Source organism: Pinus tabuliformis, chromosome 8, assembly GCF_031772625.1.
Source record: "Pinus tabuliformis cultivar Carrire ecotype Pingquan chromosome 8, CPIR1, whole genome shotgun sequence".
Classification (NCBI taxonomy): domain Eukaryota; kingdom Viridiplantae; phylum Streptophyta; class Pinopsida; order Pinales; family Pinaceae; genus Pinus; species Pinus tabuliformis.
Genome location: NC_142294.1, coordinates 1,324,862,421 through 1,324,881,684, shown reverse-complemented (window position 1 = coordinate 1,324,881,684; position 19,264 = coordinate 1,324,862,421). Strand labels below are relative to the sequence as shown.

The 19,264-nt window shown below is 34.7% G+C and overlaps 1 pseudogene; it reads left to right on the top strand.

The window, feature by feature from the left end:
* The first annotated feature begins 13,858 nt into the window (after positions 1-13,858).
* On the top strand, positions 13,859-16,463 carry LOC149240358 (CCG-binding protein 1-like; annotated as a pseudogene).
* Positions 16,464-19,264: the final 2,801 nt, after the last annotated feature.

The window sequence follows — 19,264 nt, the reverse complement described above, 5'->3', positions numbered from 1 at the left end:
CTTAGACCAACCTTCTACAAGTACTCAACAACCAAGCATTTCTGAGGAAGAATCTCTCAAAGCCAATAAAGGTTCTGAAGTATCCCTTCAAAACCCAAGCATTAAAGAAAAAGAAAAAGAATCAATTCCCTTAGTAGAGCAACCTACATCTTCAACTATTCCTCCTTTTCCTGAAAGATTGCAAATTGATAAAGGAGTAGAGAAGCAGATTTGGTTGCCTGACTATAGCTTTCTAGATGAATTAAAAAATGTCTGTATCAAGATCCCCTTGTTAACAGCCATTAAGGAGATTCCCATTCTAGCAAAGACAATAAAGGAGATGAGTTTGAAAAAAACAATAAAAAGAACCAGAGACACAAAAAGGATACATCTAGTTGGAAAAATTGCAGACATTATGATGGGTAAAATTACCATGCAAAAATATGTAGATCCCGGTAGCCCTATTGTTAAAACTCATATTAATGGGGTTGAAATCCCAAATACTTTGATTGACTTAGGAGCCGCTATCAACATTATGAGTAGACAGACCATGGATCAGTTAAAACTTCCTAATCTTCTCTTTACACCTACTTTGCTGCAACTTGCAGACAGATCAATCATTAAACCTGATGGTGTATTGGAAGACATTCCAGTCTCACTAGACTCTTGGGAGTATCCAGTTGATTTTATGATTTTAACTCCCAAGAACAATCTAGGAGGACATCCTCTTATTTTAGGAAGACCTTGGCTGGCCACAGCTGATGCTTTCATAAGTTGTAGGTCGGGAGACATGTATATATCAGATGGTAATTCTACCAAGAAATTCAACTTGTATCCTCCCGCAAAGGCAATAACAGAAATAGGAGAAGATGAGTGGATTAATGATGAGGAAACTCTTCAACCTGTTCTAACCATCTCTGAAATCAGTGAGGACAGTCAAATTCTAAATACATTAGAAAATTTTGAGGCACCTTTAGAATATGACTCTTCACAATTCCAGTTAGATGCAGATATTGAATATCTCTCCTCTAGACAAATGTCTCTCTTCTCAATGGAAGAGTTTGGTAGTTCTTCAGTTGAAATCTTTCCAGGAAAAACATTAAACATTAACAAAAACTTGGAAAGACTACAACAAGAAGAATTAACTAAACTGTTGCAAAAACATTCCACTGCCTTTGCATGGGAATATACCGACATGAAAGGAATCAACCCTAAGACTTGTATTCATCATATTTACATTGAAGAAAACAGCAGACCTATTAGGCAGCCACAAAGACGGATGAATCCAAATCTTAGGGAAATTGTGAAAGAAGAACTTCAGAAATTGCTCAAGGTAAACTTCATTTACCCCATTTCAGATAGCCAATGGGTTTCTCCCTTGGTTATAGTACCCAAAAAGAATGGTAAATGGAGAGTTTGCATTGACTATCGAGAATTGAACAAGGCAACCTTAAAGGATCATTTTCCTCTACCTTTTATTGATCAGGTATTAGACACTTTAGCAGGTAAAAAGTATTTCTCATTCTTGGATGGTTTTAGTGGTTACAATCAGATTCAGGTAGCACCTGAAGATCAAGACAAAACCACCTTTACTTGTCCTTGGGGGACATTTGCCTATCGAGTACTCCCTTTTGGTTTATGCAATGCACCAGCCACATTTCAAAGGGCTGTACTAGGAATTTTCTCAGATCTGATTCATGATTGTGTAGAGGTTTACATGGACGATTTCACAGTCTATGGTAATACATTTGAAGAAACTTTGGCAAATTTGGAAAAAGTACTGGTAAGATGTAAGGAAACAAATCTTTCTTTAAGTCATGAAAAGTGTTTTATGATGTTTACTGAAGGGATTGTTTTAGGACATCATATTTCAGGAGATGGAATCAAAGTTGATAGATCTAAAGTAGAAGTCATCTCTAAGTTACCTGTTCCAAATTGCCAAAGAGATGTTAGAAGTTTTCTTGGGTTTACTGGTTACTACAGAAGATTTATTGAAAACTTCACAAAGATAGCATCCCCTCTTTTCAAATTACTTACCAAAGATTGTGAATTTAAGTGGGATCCTGAATGTCAATCTGCCTTTGAAGCTTTAAAATCTAGAATATCTGAAGCACCCATTTTAAGGGGTCCAAATTGGAAACTCCCTTTCCACATTTCTACTGATGCTTCAGATACAGCTTTAGGAGCTGTTTTGGGACAAAAGGATTTGATCCCTTATGCCATTTATTACACGAGTAAGAATTTGACTCCTACTGAGTTAAATTATACTGTTACTGAAAAGGAGTTTCTAGCCGTTGTTCATGCTATAAACAAGTTTAGACATTATATAACCGGCTATGAAACCTTTGTCCACACTGATCACTCTGCCATTAGATACCTTATGAACAAACCAGTCACTAATGGTAGAGTTACAAGATGGCTTTTGCTTTTACAAGAATTCAACATAACTGTGTTAGATCGACCAGGTAAACAGAACACAGTAGCTGACTTCTTGTCTAGAATCCAAAACACTAATGAGGACTCTCCGGTAGAGGACAAATTTCCAGATGAGTATTTGTTTGCAGTAACTACCAAAACCCCTTGGTATGCTGATATTGCTAATTATTTAGTTACTGGAAAATTACCTTTACATTTATTTCCTAATGAGAAAAGGAAAATCATTCAGGATAGTTCACTTTATTCTTGGATCTCGAATGAATTGTTCAGAACAGGGCCAGATTTGATGATCAGAAGATGTGTACGAGAGGATGAGATGCCTGACATCCTTAAAGCATGTCATGACGAACCTTGTGGCGGACATTTTTCTGATAAGAGGACTGCCTATAAAATCCTTTCATCAGGATATTATTGGCCTTCTCTCTTTAAGGATGCAAAGCAATATGTTAAAAGGTGTGACAGTTGTCAGAGAACTGGGAGACCAACTCTTTCAAATGAAATGCCACTACAGCCACAGGTATGCATAGAACCTTTCGAGAAATGGGCTCTAGATTTTGTTGGACCAATTAATCCGCCATCCAAGCAAAATAGATATATACTGGTTTGTACTGATTATGTTACCAAGTGGGTAGAAGCTATAGCATTAACTTCTGCTACTGAAAATTCAGTTGTTCAATTTCTTTTCAAGGATATTTTCACTCGTTTTGGTGTCCCAAGAGAGATTGTAACAGATCAGGGAAGCCAGTTTACATCAAGGATGGTGGAAAAGCTGATGGAGGAATATAAGATTAAGCATAGAACATCTACTCCATACCATCCGCAAGCGAATGGTCAAGTAGAATCTACAAATAAAGTTCTTGAAAGCATCATCACAAAGACTGTTCATCTTCATAGAAGAGATTGGGCAGAAAGGCTTCCTGAAGCCTTATGGGCCTACAGAACTACATGGAGGAACACTACAGGACATTCTCCCTATGAACTTGTTTATGGGAAGGAAGTCCTGTTCCCCATTGAGTTCCAAATCAAGACCTTCAAGACAGCAGTTCAATTGGGGATGAGCTTATCAGAAGCCCAAAAGCACAGAATGGACCAGTTAAATGAACTAGATGAAATGAGACAAGATGCAATTCTAAGAACCGATCTAGTTCAGCACCAAAGAAGTAAATGGCATGATCGACATATCAAGGAAAAGAAGTTTCAAAAGGGTGATTGGACACTCTTGTTTGATTCGAAATTTAAAGACTTCAAAGGGAAATTTCAAACTCATTGGCTTGGCCCATATGAGATTGATGAAGTCTTTAATAACGGAGCAGTTAGAGTGAAGACTATTGATGAACTTCAAACTCCCTTTATTGTGAATGGCCACCGGTTAAAAGTCTACCACAAGCCACTCTCAAAAGAAGAGTTTGTTAAGTTATTTCAAGACGATTCTGGAATGAGGCTGGTGGAGAAGAATTCTTCTCCTCCATCAGCCTAAATCTCTGTTTCTTTCAATTTGAAAAAAAAAAAAAAGAAAAAAAAAAAAAGAAAAAAAAAGAAAAAAAAAAAAAAAAAAAAAAAAAAAAAAAAAAGGAAAAGAAAAAATAAGTGTATGAGCCTGAAAACCAATCTCTGATTGGCAGTCTCATACAGAAAACATAAGGTGAAAATCAGGGTCACCTGACACCTCATGTTTTCCCAAGAAAAAAAAAACTCCCTTTCCCTCTTTCATTTCCATTCCATTTATTTCGTTCATCCATTCATACATTCATTTCTTCACTCCACCTCACTGTTTTTCACTCATCCATTCATCCATTCATTTCTTCACTCCATTTCACTTCATTAATAAAGTTTTTTTTTTGGCAACTAAAGTGTTTTTCTGCAGCTAAGAAGACTTCACTACAATTCTGCAGCTGTTTGACGATCCTGCAGCTGATTAGCTTTCCTGCAGCCTTCTGTACCTGCACACAAAAAAAAAAAACACAGTGTGTCTGAAGAAAACGTTTACAGCTCAGAAGTATCAAAGACCAGGAGAAAGATCATATGCTAGCAATAAATGTTTACAAAGGTTAATAAATCATCAGAAGCCAAATAAAATATGATTCAAGGTATGCTCAAAAACCTAGACTTATGGTTATTTCATTATGCGACTTTTCTTGGATTATGTTTTATTGGCCACTTAATGTAATGATGACCCACTCTCCTTTCTCCCATGCAACTACAAATCTCCGAATCCTCCACGTCTACCAGTTCATAATCACTACAGGTTTTCAAATTACATATGGCTGTTACGGTGGTGCGTCATTAAGGGCCGGTACCCTAATGACGTAACCTAACGCACTACGTCTCTCTGCTCTCGTTTCATAAGCCATGTGTCACTCTATAATCAGAAAACGAAGAAGGTAGCCGTTTCGTCCATAATTTCAAAACCCTCCATGTTTATCATTCCTTACCATCATCTACCGTGTTTCATTATCTACGGTTACCATCCTCTGTTTTTTTTCTCCTCTGCCATACAGCCGTAAACCTGAGATACAGTCGTATTGCGACTGTCAGTCACTATTTCTACCATATCCACGCTAACTCCACCGCTCAACTCTCAATTCCATCCGTAAATTCCCGGTATCTAAAGCCGTTTTCGCACCGTATATCCTCTGTTTCACAAAAAGTTACTGTGTGAAGTCCCGAAGTTACTGTGTAGGGTCACCATCAGATTTGTATATAAACAGAACCGAGGGGTCAATGGGAAAGCTTCTGAGGGCTGAACCGGAAGGTGAGAATTTTTTGGAGGCATATCCTCAGGTCGAGGAGGCACTACAAAGAGCTAATTGGTTACAATGTATCAGAAAATTTAAGGGCTATCATAAGGAAGTAACCAAAGCTTTTGCTAGATCGTTTAAGGATAAGGAAAGCCAGGCAGAGGTGGGAGATGTAACAATCACAGTCAGCGAAGGAAGTGTAGCAAAGGCTACTTCTCTACCCCAGACCGGTGAACGATGGTTCAAAAACCGGGCAGTCCAAGATCAGCAATGGAAGAGGATTCTCAAAAATCCAGGTATGGACACAAGTGTTTTTACCAAAGGCATTCCAATTTCACATGTTAAAGATGAATGGAAAACTTTATTGCTGTTAGTACAAAAGTTTTTCACCTGTGAAGGAAGATTTGGAGTGATGTATGTCTACCATGGTAAAATTATGATTCAGTTCCAAGGAGAGCATGATATAAACCTTCCTTATTTCCTATTTCAAAGCCTTAGGAAAATGTGTTCCATGGCTCAACGAAATCCACGAAATGTAGAAGCTTACCTCTGTCACCATGGTCTTGTAAAGTTATTAATAGAAGATCAATTAAAAGAAAGACGAGACACTTGGGAAAAATTCCTTATAAGGAATCATTTTGTGGAGCCTGGGGAGTCTTCCATACCAAGAAAGAGCAGAAAGAAGAGAAGGGAAAGTATCTCTGAAACTGAGGTGTTAGAAGAACAAACTATAGAAGAACTAGAAATCCATCATCCTGAACCTGATGTTGAACCCACTGAAGACAATGCTCAAGAGGCCATCTCAGAAACCCTTGCTGAACTTGCTAAGGAAGCTGCCAAAAAGAAAAGAGAGGCCAAAAAGAAACAAAAACAAGATAAAGGGAAATCCATAATGCAAGAAACTTACCAGACCACAGAGCATTCTAGTGGTGAAGAAGAGGATAACCAGCCTTTAGCACAGAGGATAACCAAACTTCTTGAGAAAACTGCCCACTCCAAAGAAGTAAAAGTTCAAGAACCAAAGGAGAAAGCACAAAAAGAAATGCAAAGTGATGTCATTGTGAGAAGGAGTAGTAGGTTGCAAGGTAAAACAAAAGCCATGAGGACACTCTTTGTTGACCTTAGCACACCTGAGAAGAGTGTTACACAAGTAAATCTTGAGGATAGTCCATCATCACGTGAGGCAGCCACTCCTCCAAGAGAAGACAGCCTATTCCAGCCAGAGATGGAAACTGAAATTGAACAAGAATGTAGCCCAAGAAAATCACCAAGTATTGATCCAATTCAACAGGAGGTATACAATTATTATGAGACATTGGAGCAAAGAACTGCTGGGCCAAGTAATGTTCTGTCTTATGAGAAGCAAATAGATTCACTTAAACAGGAAATCTATGAGCTTGAAGTGTTGAACCGTCACATTAAACAAAGGAATGAGGAAATGAAGCAACAAGCGGACATTGCTAAGGCAATTCAAGATAATACCTACCTTCATATGAGCATGTGGCAGAAGAAACACAGCAGGTTGAAGAAAAGATGCCAAAGGTTGAACAGAGCCCTAATTAACTTGAAATTCAAATGTATGTTCAAGAAGCCAAAGGTTAATTTTTCTACACAGAGGAAGAGAAGGAGGTTGGATGTCCTGGTTGAGGCATCCCAGCAGATGGACTAAATTGTGTTTTCATTGCATGAGGACATGCAATACCCTCGGAGTGGGGGTATGTAGAACCTCTATTTTACACCCATTTGTCTACCATTTTCCTTCACTTTTCCTTATCTTTCCTTCACTTTTGCCTCATTTCCACCATAAAACCTCTCAGATCATTACATTCAGTGTCAATAAGCATGATCAAGCAAGTTTTGCTAATGGATGACTATTTGTTTAGTTTTTTTGACATACTTACAGGATCCCGCAGCTATCTGATGATCCCGCAGCTATCTGGAGATCCTGCAGCCATTTTGTTAAACACTATGATCCACGTGTCAGATTGCTAGACGGGCCACATGGGCACCTAGATATCATCATGGTCGAGGTTCCTATCCTATTGTTTCAATCATACACGTCACCTTCAGCCATGGTCAAAGCAGGTTTAACCACGGTCAACTCAAAGTGGTTCAACGGTGTTTGAAGGCTGTTCGGTCACGGCATCTCCAATGGCGATTTGTCCAAGTTCTGAAGGCGATAGGGAACGCAATCCAACCAGGATTTATGATCCATGATGACAGGAACCATCAAACTCGTCATGCAACCGTGATGTGTCAAAACAGACCTTTAATACGCACGACTGTCTTTCGTTTTTCTGTTAACTAGTTGTACACGTAGATAGGTTAGAAAAGCCTATAAATTGATGCGTCTGCGTACGCTCAAAAGACTTTTGATTGGTAATATTTTGCTGTACTGTGTTGAATTAAGGAGCGGTTGTAGACTCTGTTTTTTTCCAGCATTCTATTTTGTGACCTGTTGCAAATGGAGTAATAAATACAAGCACTGTTTTGAAGTTTCCAGCTATTTGAAGTCTTTTATGGTTGAATGGACAGAGGGCCCCTGCCCATCTCAGCCTTTTGTAGAGTATTTCTTGTGCAGCATTTTATCATTTCCTTATTTGCTTTCTTGAAAATGTATAGTTTTGTTTACTTGTCTTCTTTTATTTTCAGCTGATCAGTGTTATCTTTTGCAGGTTCCTTTTTGCCCGGGATTTATTTTTATATGTGTTGTGTTTGCTTTGCAGCTGATGGTATTTTAAGTTGACAATTCAAGTGTTGTTTTTGCCTTTATAGCTAGTTTTTAAATTTATTTCTCAAAGAGCTGTTTACATATATGCATGATCTTCATCATAAGCTAACATCTTTCAAGATCAAAATATTACTAACTTGCAGCTTGTTTGGGTACTTTTTGGACTGTTTTTAAACTACTTTCTTTCCTTACTTTACACAGTACATGTGCTTTGAAGTATTGAGTTAGAAAGAGTAAATCATTACCACTAGTCTTTAAAGTAAAAGTTTTGATTTTAAAGTGTTTCCTAGACTATTTCCTCACTACTTTCTAATCATGCTTCCCATAGTACATATGGCTGAAGTAGAGTATTAGGAATAGCAAATTATTATCATTAGTCTTTCAAGCATATTTTTCTCACTTTTATAATTCCACTTAAGCTACTTTCTTTCTGTGCTTTACACAGTACATGTGCTTTGAGGCATTGAGTTAGAAAGAGATCATCTTTCATTCTTGGGTTCTAAAAGTGATTCTTTTTCCTTTATTTGGCAACAACTTGAACGGTGTCTAGTGCCATTGGTAGTGGTCATTTGCTTTCAAGTTTATTTCAAGTCATTTCAATTTCATTAATTCATTCCAAGCATTTCCTTTCAAGCAAATAGTTAGAAATCACTCAACACACACTTCCACTCATTTAGAATTCACTCTACACACACACCATCACTCACTTGTGTATAAATTCTCATTCCATCTAGGAACATAATTAAACCGCAACAACACCCCCCAACGATAAGAAAAACTCTAAGAGGATACTTAAGTACATATAGTACACCTTCACTTCATCAGCTTACGAGCCCCGGGTTGACAATAAATACTAGCAATTTAGATAACACTAAATTGACTAAACAAGCATCATGTCTCTAACTGTCATGTCTCCAACCATCATCCATGTCATCATATGGTCTCCAAGTGTGGTCATCAATCCATGTCATCAAGTGTAATGAGCTAATATTTTTATCAATGAATTTATCCATGGCAGCTTTTAGGAATTTATTATTTGGACAATGTTAGGGCACCGTCTATATAGACATAGGCTTTAGGATTAGGACGTCTAGCAATCATTATTGTCAAGAGGCTTTGGGGTTTCTTCATCAAGAACAAGGATGTCATATAGCCGGGGTTTCATTAGGGCAAATATTTAAGGGAATCATAAGCATCTTCAACAAGGCTAGAATATCATATTATCATTGTTATGCATGCATGTGCCTAGGAGGGTTTCTAGGGCTTCAATGTTCATTATTAGATCATGCATCGTGTTTATGGTTAGGGTTAGGACAACATATTTACGACGTGTATTACAAGAATATTTACCATCACAAATAATGCATATTGACATCAATGGCAACCTTCCAACATCCTTTATATCAAGTTTCAACTTAAAATTAAATGAAAATTAAACTCTGTAAAATATATCTAATTTACAATATATATATATATATATATATATATATATATATATATATTCACATTTACCTTTAACTTTACTTTTACCTTTATCTTTACGAAACATTAATTTAAAATGAATGATCATTTTCTTATGAATGTGTTAAATAATCCTTATCAACTAGTTTTCTTATTAATTCAATCCCACCTCTCAAAAACAAGCAAATAATAATTTTATGGTAATTGATTATATAAATTAAAATTTTTCGTTTGATTCATAAAATTATTATTTGGTTGAGAACATGTATATCCTGTTATTTGTTTAGGTTGGAGCGTCTCAGAAAAATACGTTATGACGAAGCGCCTTACAATCATTAAATTAGTTAAAGACGGAGCCCCTTCCCAACATCATAACGCACTTCAGATTTTGTTTTTTGGTTTAGCAATTTGAGAATGGTGAATATTTACTATTACAATCATATTTAATCAATAATAAGTAACAGGTAACGTTTTATTATTATTATTTTTCTTCTTTCGGTTGATATTTAGTTTTTAGTTAATCTCATATTAATTTAGGTTTGGCCAATTTTTTCTTTTATATTTAGTTTTTAATTAAATTTATATTAATTTAAGTTTAATTAATTTTTTCTTAAATTTACTATAATTATTTAATAATAAAAATAAAAATATATTATTTTTAAATAATATTTTAAATTATTTATCTTAAAATTAATTAAATAAATTTTAATTATATAATCATTATCAATATATACTCACTTATATCATATCTAAAATACATACTATAACTAATGCAATCTATACCATGCTCTAAAATAAGTAGCATGACTTAATACACTTTGTATTATGGAATGACAGTCACAAGTTACATTGTACATATTATTATTTTAAAAATAAAATTCATCCCACAAACTATCACCTTAAAGTACAATCTTCATTATCGTGCAAGAAAATGGAAACGGAGAATTTAATTACTTCGATATAAAATATTAAAGCAATTTGTTAATTTGTATCATTTTTTTAAGTGAAAGAAAATGGAAATAGAGAATTTAATTATTTCAATATAAAATAATAAAGCAATTTGTTAATTTGTATAATTTTTTAAAGTATCAAGTTTGTGTTTTGTCATGGAATATATATATATAGATATTTGTTATTTATTTTATTATATTATGAATAGAGTTATCTCATTAAATATTAGGTGTAATATTTATTATGAATGGAGTTATCTTATTAAATATTAGTTGTAATATTTTTTATATGAAAAGATGTGTGTCATTTTTTATTTTCATTTAAGAGTCTTCCAATTTTGAACCCATGACTTTTTAGGAGGAAACATATGTTCTTAACCATTAGGCCCACTCAAGTTGTATATTATGGTTTAATATACAATTATATGTCAGTTATGTAATTCTCAAATTTGTAACACTGATTTTATCTGAAAAATATTCTGCTATCAATCAACCATATTATGATTATAAGTGTGGCTTGATAGATGTGATCCACTCTTTAAAGTAATATTGTTATTACATGAAAATTTGAAATTTTGGATTGAGATTTTTTAAATTATTTTATTTAATAGTTAATATTAAAATAAAATTTAATTAAAAAATTTAATTACTAAAAAGTTAAATAAATTAATTAATTTAAAATTTGTAAATATGTGTATTGTTTATATATATATATATATATTGTGTAATTTTAATATTAAATTTAAATTTAGTAAAATATTTTTGTAATTAAGTATAATAAATTATGTTTATATGTAAAAATGTTTATCAACAATTATTTTTTATATAATCTATTTTTTTAAGGGAAAAAAAGTAATGTAGTATTTTTATGTTAATCATGGAGTTTTCTTCAAACTCAACCATCATCTTCCATAGTTACTAATAGTAGCAATGCACAATCCAAATGAAAATTTCCAACCATATGCAAATTAACAGTTTATCAATGGAGTACTTTATCAACTAGCTCTAGGAAAGCAAATGCCAAGACATGAGCTCCGTAAACATAAATAAAATCAAACAAATACACAATCAATGTCTTGAAGAAAATGAATAATAAGGTGTTAGAGATGAGAAAGTGGCCAATGCATAATGACATGGATCATAAAATCAAGGATAAATAAAAATTAATTTATGTTTTATTCTTTAATATATATATATATATATATATATATATATATTTCTTAAATTAAGCTATAGAATATACATGAAATTAAATTTCATAAAGACAAAATTATCATTTCACTCATGTATTATAACATACATGCACATGCATGTATACACAAAGACCCTATAATATTATTATTGAAATATTATTAGAATATTACATGCCCTACTTAGTCATAGGGTTATTGAAATCACGACACAAATGAACAAATTTGGGTATTTCCAAAATAAGATGTTTATATAGGATTATATCATAAAATTAATTTTCAATTTTCAATTTTTTGTTTTGTTTTGGACTACACTTTGCTATACATATAAGAGGAACTTATTAATTGAGAGAAAATTCAAAATCAAAATATCTTAATATTATCCAAATACTTCGTCATTCAAATAAAAACTAATATTATTTAAAAATAATTTATTTTACTCTAATAAAAAAATTAATTATTTCACATTTTACATTTACATAAGAATAAAATTAATTAAAGTACTATTACAATTAACCATTAATAAAACCATTTAATCAATCAATATATTAAATTGAAGTTAAATGATGAAATCATTTTTCATTTCATAAATATATGATTAAAATTAACCAAACCCAATTAACATCAATAAATAAAATGTAAAATATATATATATATATATATATATATATATTTTAATTATTTTAATTTAGTTGTCCATGGGGTCTTGGATAGACAGTGATTGGGTGCAATGTTAAGGCACTCGTAGATGTTAAGTCACTCGTTCAATACCCCACCCTATCCAGTTGTTATTGTTGGACATGACCATGATGTAGCCTCATTGTTGTTGAACTTACAAAAAAAATGTCTGACATTGCAACCATTAGCCCATATAATACTACCATTAAGAACTCGCAAATAAAGACAAAACCTTTACATCTTAACCATAGTTAACTAAGATGTCACTTAATTCTAGTGAAGCACAATGCCACATTATTTTTACTAGGTTAATATCTCATGCTCAACATAAGTTCAATGATTATAGTTTTGACATTATAACATAAACACTATATAAAAAAAATTGTCACCATTCAATATTAAATAAATAAATATAAAAAAAAAATCAATGTTAAATAAATAAATTAAAACAAAATATTTTTACCATTCATATATATAACTCTTACTTACTATAAAATATTTAATTACATTAAAATAGTCAATAAAGAAAAAAAGTTAAATGAATATTCATATAATTCATTTTAAATTTTATTATTGTTAGGAGTATTTCTTATAAAACATCATCATATCAAAATATTTTATTTAAATTAAATAACAAAAAATGCTAACTATACAACCTTCTTTAAAAAGTATAATACGTACATAATAAATAGTATGCTTAAATTATAACATATGGTTAAGTTTCATAATTTGGGTGTAAGATTAAATTACAATGCTGATAAATCATAATCATCTGACCATATAGCACTTCACTAAATTCCGGATTACACGTTAACATGTATGCAAAAATAAATAGAATTGTTATCCACACTTTCGGGTATACTGTGTATCGAAAGCTTCATTTAACAATAGAGTTTCATTACTATATTTATATAATAAAAAAATGTAGGATTTCATTATTATGCCGTAAGGCATTTCCTTCTGAAATCATTACGCTGTAAGGCATTTTTACGCCGTAAGGCGTTTCCCTCTTAAATCAACTCCCCTTCATGTCTACTTGTCACCCTTAGATACCCTTAGATAATATGTTAGACGATTGGGAAAGGCTGAACCGTTCGATCAAATGGCAGTGGAAGAGAATGCAAGAGCAGAAACCCAAGCAGCTCTTCAAAGCCCGCCTCCTGAGAGCGCTAGCTTTACGAAATGCGGAAGCGAGCAGAGCTCAGAGCAGCCACGACCAATCTTGAAAAGCCCTGGGAAAAGTCCGCCAAAGCCCCTACTTTGTTCGCCGTTACGGCTGACAAGCATCTCCAAGCCTTGGCCGACAGGTTTCAGAAGCCTGGGGGAATCGATCTCTGGACCGAGAAAGATGAACCGGAAAGCCTCGCTTTCGATGGGAAGCTCTCCGTTCGGAGCGCGACGCTGTACAGTAGGGTTAACAGCATCGATGCCGACGATGCGAGGTCATCCCGCTCACAACAGGTCGCAGGTCAGTGGATCGACTTCGGCCAGGCAAAGGTATAGTTCTTCATCCTCTAATAAACAACAATCGGACAAAGACTCCAAAGTGACAAGAAGAGCGAGAATGGCTTCTGTGAATTTTTTTACTTTACCAGATTATGGTCACAATGAAAATTTCCAATATCTTAGTGATAACTGTATAGATCTACATTTCAGAGTTCGAAGGGTTTAATTTTCCAAGTTTATGAACTGTTTTATGCTTTGGGCAATTCATACTTCATAATCATATACCATCTGCAATTCACCCAATTTGAAGTACAGTTTCAGATTATATCTGTTTTGGGAAAAATGTTGTGTGTATCATCATCTGCTTGTTGCGGCCCTCTTCACGTGGGTTGTGCTTCAGCACAACCTCAGAAGAAAATTGGTGGGCTTGGAAGGAACCATATGAATCAGATACTTGCAATGTCAGACCAGAAATCTGAGAGCCCATCTCATCAGACTGCTCAGACACCCAAGCTTGAGCCATTCAGTAGGGACAAGATTACTAAGGGAGTAAGGGAACCTCGCCTGTTGAAGAAAGCAGAGAAGGCCATTATGGGTAAGTTGGTATCTTCTCAGTTTTGTATGTTCAATGAATGCATGCTTTAGATCAAACTATATTTTGATGCCTTTACATTCAATGGGCTGCACTCAAAAAATTCCTCCTTGAAGAAAGCAGAAAATGTGATTACGGATTAGTTGGTATCTTTTGTCTCTTGAATGAATGAATGGGCGAGATAAAACTGTGTTCTGAGACCTATGCATTTCTGATATGATTGAACCACATGGTTCAATTTACATCTATGGGAAATCAATGAATTTCTTTCAGAAACAATGTTCAAAACTTGAGAGACCAATATTTGGGATCTAAAATTCAAAATTTGATTGTAGGAAGATGTGGGTGGATTAACCTCTCAAGACCAACCTTTCTAAAAGAGGTATTTAAAATCTTAGGCTATTTATAATTTGTGGGGGAATTTACCTAGATTTTGCAACTATATGAATTACAGTGGCTAAGATAGTGTCTACGTTCTGCTGTCTCTATATATCGCTATTGCGTACCTACTTCCTTGCCTTGAACTATGATTAAGACCTTTTAGGATTCCTTTTACTTTTAACTTCTCCTGTAAGATCTTCCAGGGCCAACCATATGAAGGGTTGGTCTTTCAGGATCTTTCCCTAAAGAGGGATAACGAAGTCTTTGTAAATGGGGTATATCATATGAAACGCGTATCTATCTTTTAATGACTTTTGAATGAAATTCCATTATATGGATATGCCACTGTAATAATATCTTCTAATATCACATAGATAACAATCATAACTTTGAGAGTTACTTCAATTGGTTTAACCATCCGACATAAATAGTAAATACAACTACACACTAGAAAGAACGAACCATCCCACATAAATACAACTACAAACTAGAAAGAACCTACAGAATATGACACTGACATTGTTAGTGATGCCAGTATCAAAGAGAAATGAGGTGCTTTAATGCCCTGATGGGGAAGATGTCATTTCTTCATGTCTTTGTGTTCATAATGGTCCTATCCGTACAAAAACAAATAGGATATATATAAACCCTGGATCTATTAATTGTTGTTTAATTGCCTTTTGATCCCTGTATTCAGGTTTAAGTTAGATTTATGGTACTTGGAACATCTTAAATTGGTAAGTGAATGAGCACTTATTTCAAAATTAAGATTTGACACTAATATCTCGGTTGGACCTCATAACAAAAGAGCACAAGTTTTTATATAAGTTACGTTGAGTTGCTAGTGTAATGGTTTCTTTTCCAAATAAAGAGTTAAGATGGATTTATGCTGAATGGAACTTCGTTAGTAAATGGATACTTCTAAAATTCAAATTTGAGATTGATGAAGACCTATTGGACTACTTTGCCTGCGACTGAATTATTACTTCGAGATTGTGCAAATTTCTTGTACTTGAATCTTCTACAATTGCTGAGATGAGCATATTCTTGATTTCTTTTTATGGTTGATATATCCAAGTCCAGTTAAGGTAACTTAAATTTTCTCTGCAGAGTGATGTTCAACTCTAGAAGGCGAGGAATCATTCAGCTACTGGGAGACATTTTTTGAATTTGAGAAGATGAAGGTTTGATTTTCATAAACATTGATATTTGTTCTGTTTAGCATGTAAGAGTAAGAGGCCAGATGTAAGAAGTGATTATTATATCAAAATAGTTGAAAAGCATTAAGGAACTACACGCTTTCCTAAATAGTTGGTGAACTTTCCCAATTTTTATAGTGATGCAAGAATTTTGATCAGCAAATGAAGAGCTTGTATCCACTTTTATATATTTTGCTCGGTTGAAAATTGCTGAAATATAGCACAGACGCAAAAAATATCTGGAATGCTAGCCTTATGAGCTAGATACACATTCTAATGTGTTTAACGAGAATATAAAATGTAAAATTTGCAGGAGGAATCTGAGGAGCTGTGTAATGTTTCATCTTCAGAGGATGGAATCTCTGACTGTCAGCCCTTGGAATGAATGGAAAACTTAGTGAGACAATAACGGAGCATCAAATCTCTCATTGGAAATGTAAGCACGATTGAAAAAATGCCAAAGCTGCAAAATAAGGCTCAGAGCAAAGAAAAAATCCCAATGACTTCATCTAGTTCTCCAGTTAGTGATGCCAATTCACCAAAAGAACATCCTTTCATTCAACCAGATGAATTGCCAAAATCCCAGGAAGATCTGGATGAAGAGGAGAGGGAAAAGATGCCTGATTCACCCTATACAAAAATGTTGAGACGATTTTCGATATTTACCTCATCCAGAGAGTGAAACTATTTGTATGTTTTGAATTGTGTTCGAGTTTGTGACACTGGTCACCTCCAGCAGGTTATTTGTAAGATACAATAAGTAGGGCTCTATTTTCATTTCATTATGATCTCGGTCCACTCTGTTTCCTATATATTCCCAGTGTTCTTTGGGAGGAAGAAAGTAGTTGACTGCAGTTTTCTAAGAGCCTTCACTGTTTATGGCTAATGTAAATATTATATGTACGATACATTTTTCTAAATGTGATGTGTGCTCCACCAGGAATGGAGTAGAGCATATTGTGAGTAAATTATTCTGGTTTCATTGTTTGTTCTTCACTGGATAATAAAAACCGAACACTCATGCCTCATATTTGAATTATGAGTATTCAGTATGTGAATTAGCTATCCATGCTACCATATGATTGAAGTCACTCTTCTTAATCAACACTTTGTTTAATTGTTGGTTTCTGGGGGAATTCTTAATTTGGAAAATTAGATTTTGGTGTCCACAGACTGTCCTTAAGTTAGTTTCCATTTCCATTTAGGGATTGTGGATTATGTCAATGGGATATTTGCTTCTTCAAACTGAGGCCCCCCATCCGTTGATTGTTGTAGAAAATGTGGCTAAATTCAAGCTATCCTTGATTCAATAAGAGGCCATAGGAATACCTTATTAGGTGTTTATGAGGCCTGTCTTTATATCTTAGTGATTGAATAGGGTATTCAATCTAGTGAGTGATTAAGAGTATAGCCTTGATGGTTGATCATGATTGGAGACGTGACCATGTGAAGCTGAGTATTGCAACCTTTTGATATGGACTGTTGCAACATTCCTCAATTATTTTTAGAGTTTATGGTTGACTCAGCCATGCCTGGTATATATGTCCAATTTGAATGAAATTCTTTTTGTTCTTTTGTTCAATATCAGTAGACAAGTGTGTTAGTGTCTATGAGTCACCAGTGATCAAATGTACTCTTTCAATATGGTTGATAGGGTCCTAGGTCAAATTGTTATAGTTTCAAATAAATTTTCAAATAAAATTTGATCATTGTTCAGTTCTAGGTCATTACTACTCCCTCCATTCGCAAGGTCAATAAACACTGTCATGGTCTTGTCATCACTCCTTGTAAAGGGTCACCAAAGGGTATCTTGGTTATCATTTCATGGTCACTTATACTGCAAAGGTCTAAAGGTCCAAATCATGATCTTAGATGTCCATTTGTTGTCATTGTTAGGTCATATCATCGAAGAGTCATATAGGGGTCATGTCATCACCTCATGTCACCATTATGGGAGTAGTAATTAGGGAAAAGTGTTCAAAGAGTTTTCTAAGGTTCATTTTCCTCCTTGTGAAGATGTAACTATGCTGAATAAAGTAATAAAACTGCAGTACACTACCATATTTCATCATTTCTCAAAAAGACATATGATGTCATGCCATCATAAAAAAATCGACTTCCAGCCTATAAGAAGACCATCCAAGTTTCCTAATTGCTCATTTCACCTTCATTGAGCATCATCCCAGCCACCAGAGCATCGAAATTCCTCATTAAAACCCTTGCTTTCCCAGTTTCGCTGCGCTTCTCGCAGTTTCGTTGTGCTTCTGGTAGTTTCACTGCGCTTTTGGAAAACGAGGCAAAAGGAAGCTATAACAGGGTGATTTCATCAGTCTACAGGATCCATAGCCTTCACACCAAGTAAGTACAACGTCACATCAACTTTTATACAGAGATTTTCTTCAGCAAGTGGTGAATTCCCTCTCCTAGGGATTTCACTGCGCTTTTGGTGTCCTTTGGTTTCTGCTTCAATTCAAGGTTAAAACTCCTAGTTTCTTGCCCTAATACCCCTGAACACACCTCATACACCTCCCTCAACCCTTTCCCACACTCCTCTCCCTCATTCCCATCATTTTCCCCAAAACCCTAGCCCCACGTTGCGTTTTTGGCAAATTCCTAGGCTAGGACATTTTTTTGTCCTTTTTCCCTACTTCCCCTCACTCTTTTCAGGAAATTCCACCTACCTACACTCCCTAACACCTATCCCTACCCCCTAGAATTTTCCCATAAATTTACCTAACCCCTAACCCCTTCATTCCCTTCCCTCAACACAATTGTCCCATTTTCCCTGTTTTCCCAATACTACCCTACCCTTTCCTCCTACCAAACCTAGGGTTTTATCATGCAGACTGAAACCATGGACAGTGAGAAGAAAAAGTACAACAAAGGAGGGAAAATTTCGAATGGTCTATATGTATGGCTTTTGTGAATTTTTTTACTTGTCCAGGTTTCGGCCACAATGAAATTTTCTAGGTTGTTTTGAATATAATATGCCAGTTCTGTGTATGATAAAAATTATTCAAAACCACCTATTTTCTGGTCAAGCTCAAGGCAAAACATGGGATAGAAATTTGAGATGCCTGGTATGGGTTCACCTGTCAAAGTTCCTACGGCATAGTTCCTCCATGCTCTACTGGTTTCCGAGGCTTTTGAAATGATTCAGAACCTTACAATTTCCTAAAACGGCTTGTATCTACGCCATCTATGAATTATCTTTACTTAATTGGATTGTGGGGACAATGAGCTTTTCTAGGGATAGGCTCTAGGCTTTTTCAAGGCCTTTGAAGTGACAAAAAAAACCTTGAAAATTTGTTTGGATCTACGCCCTCCACCCCATTTGTCTTAGTTACCCATATAATATGCCCCTGACTCTTGGGTGTAGTTTTCGTACAAACATACTGTACTGATGCTTTTTTTTCCAACTTCAATCCACCTATCATGTGAAAAAGCATTAATATATTGTTAATTTGTTTGACCATGCGAAAT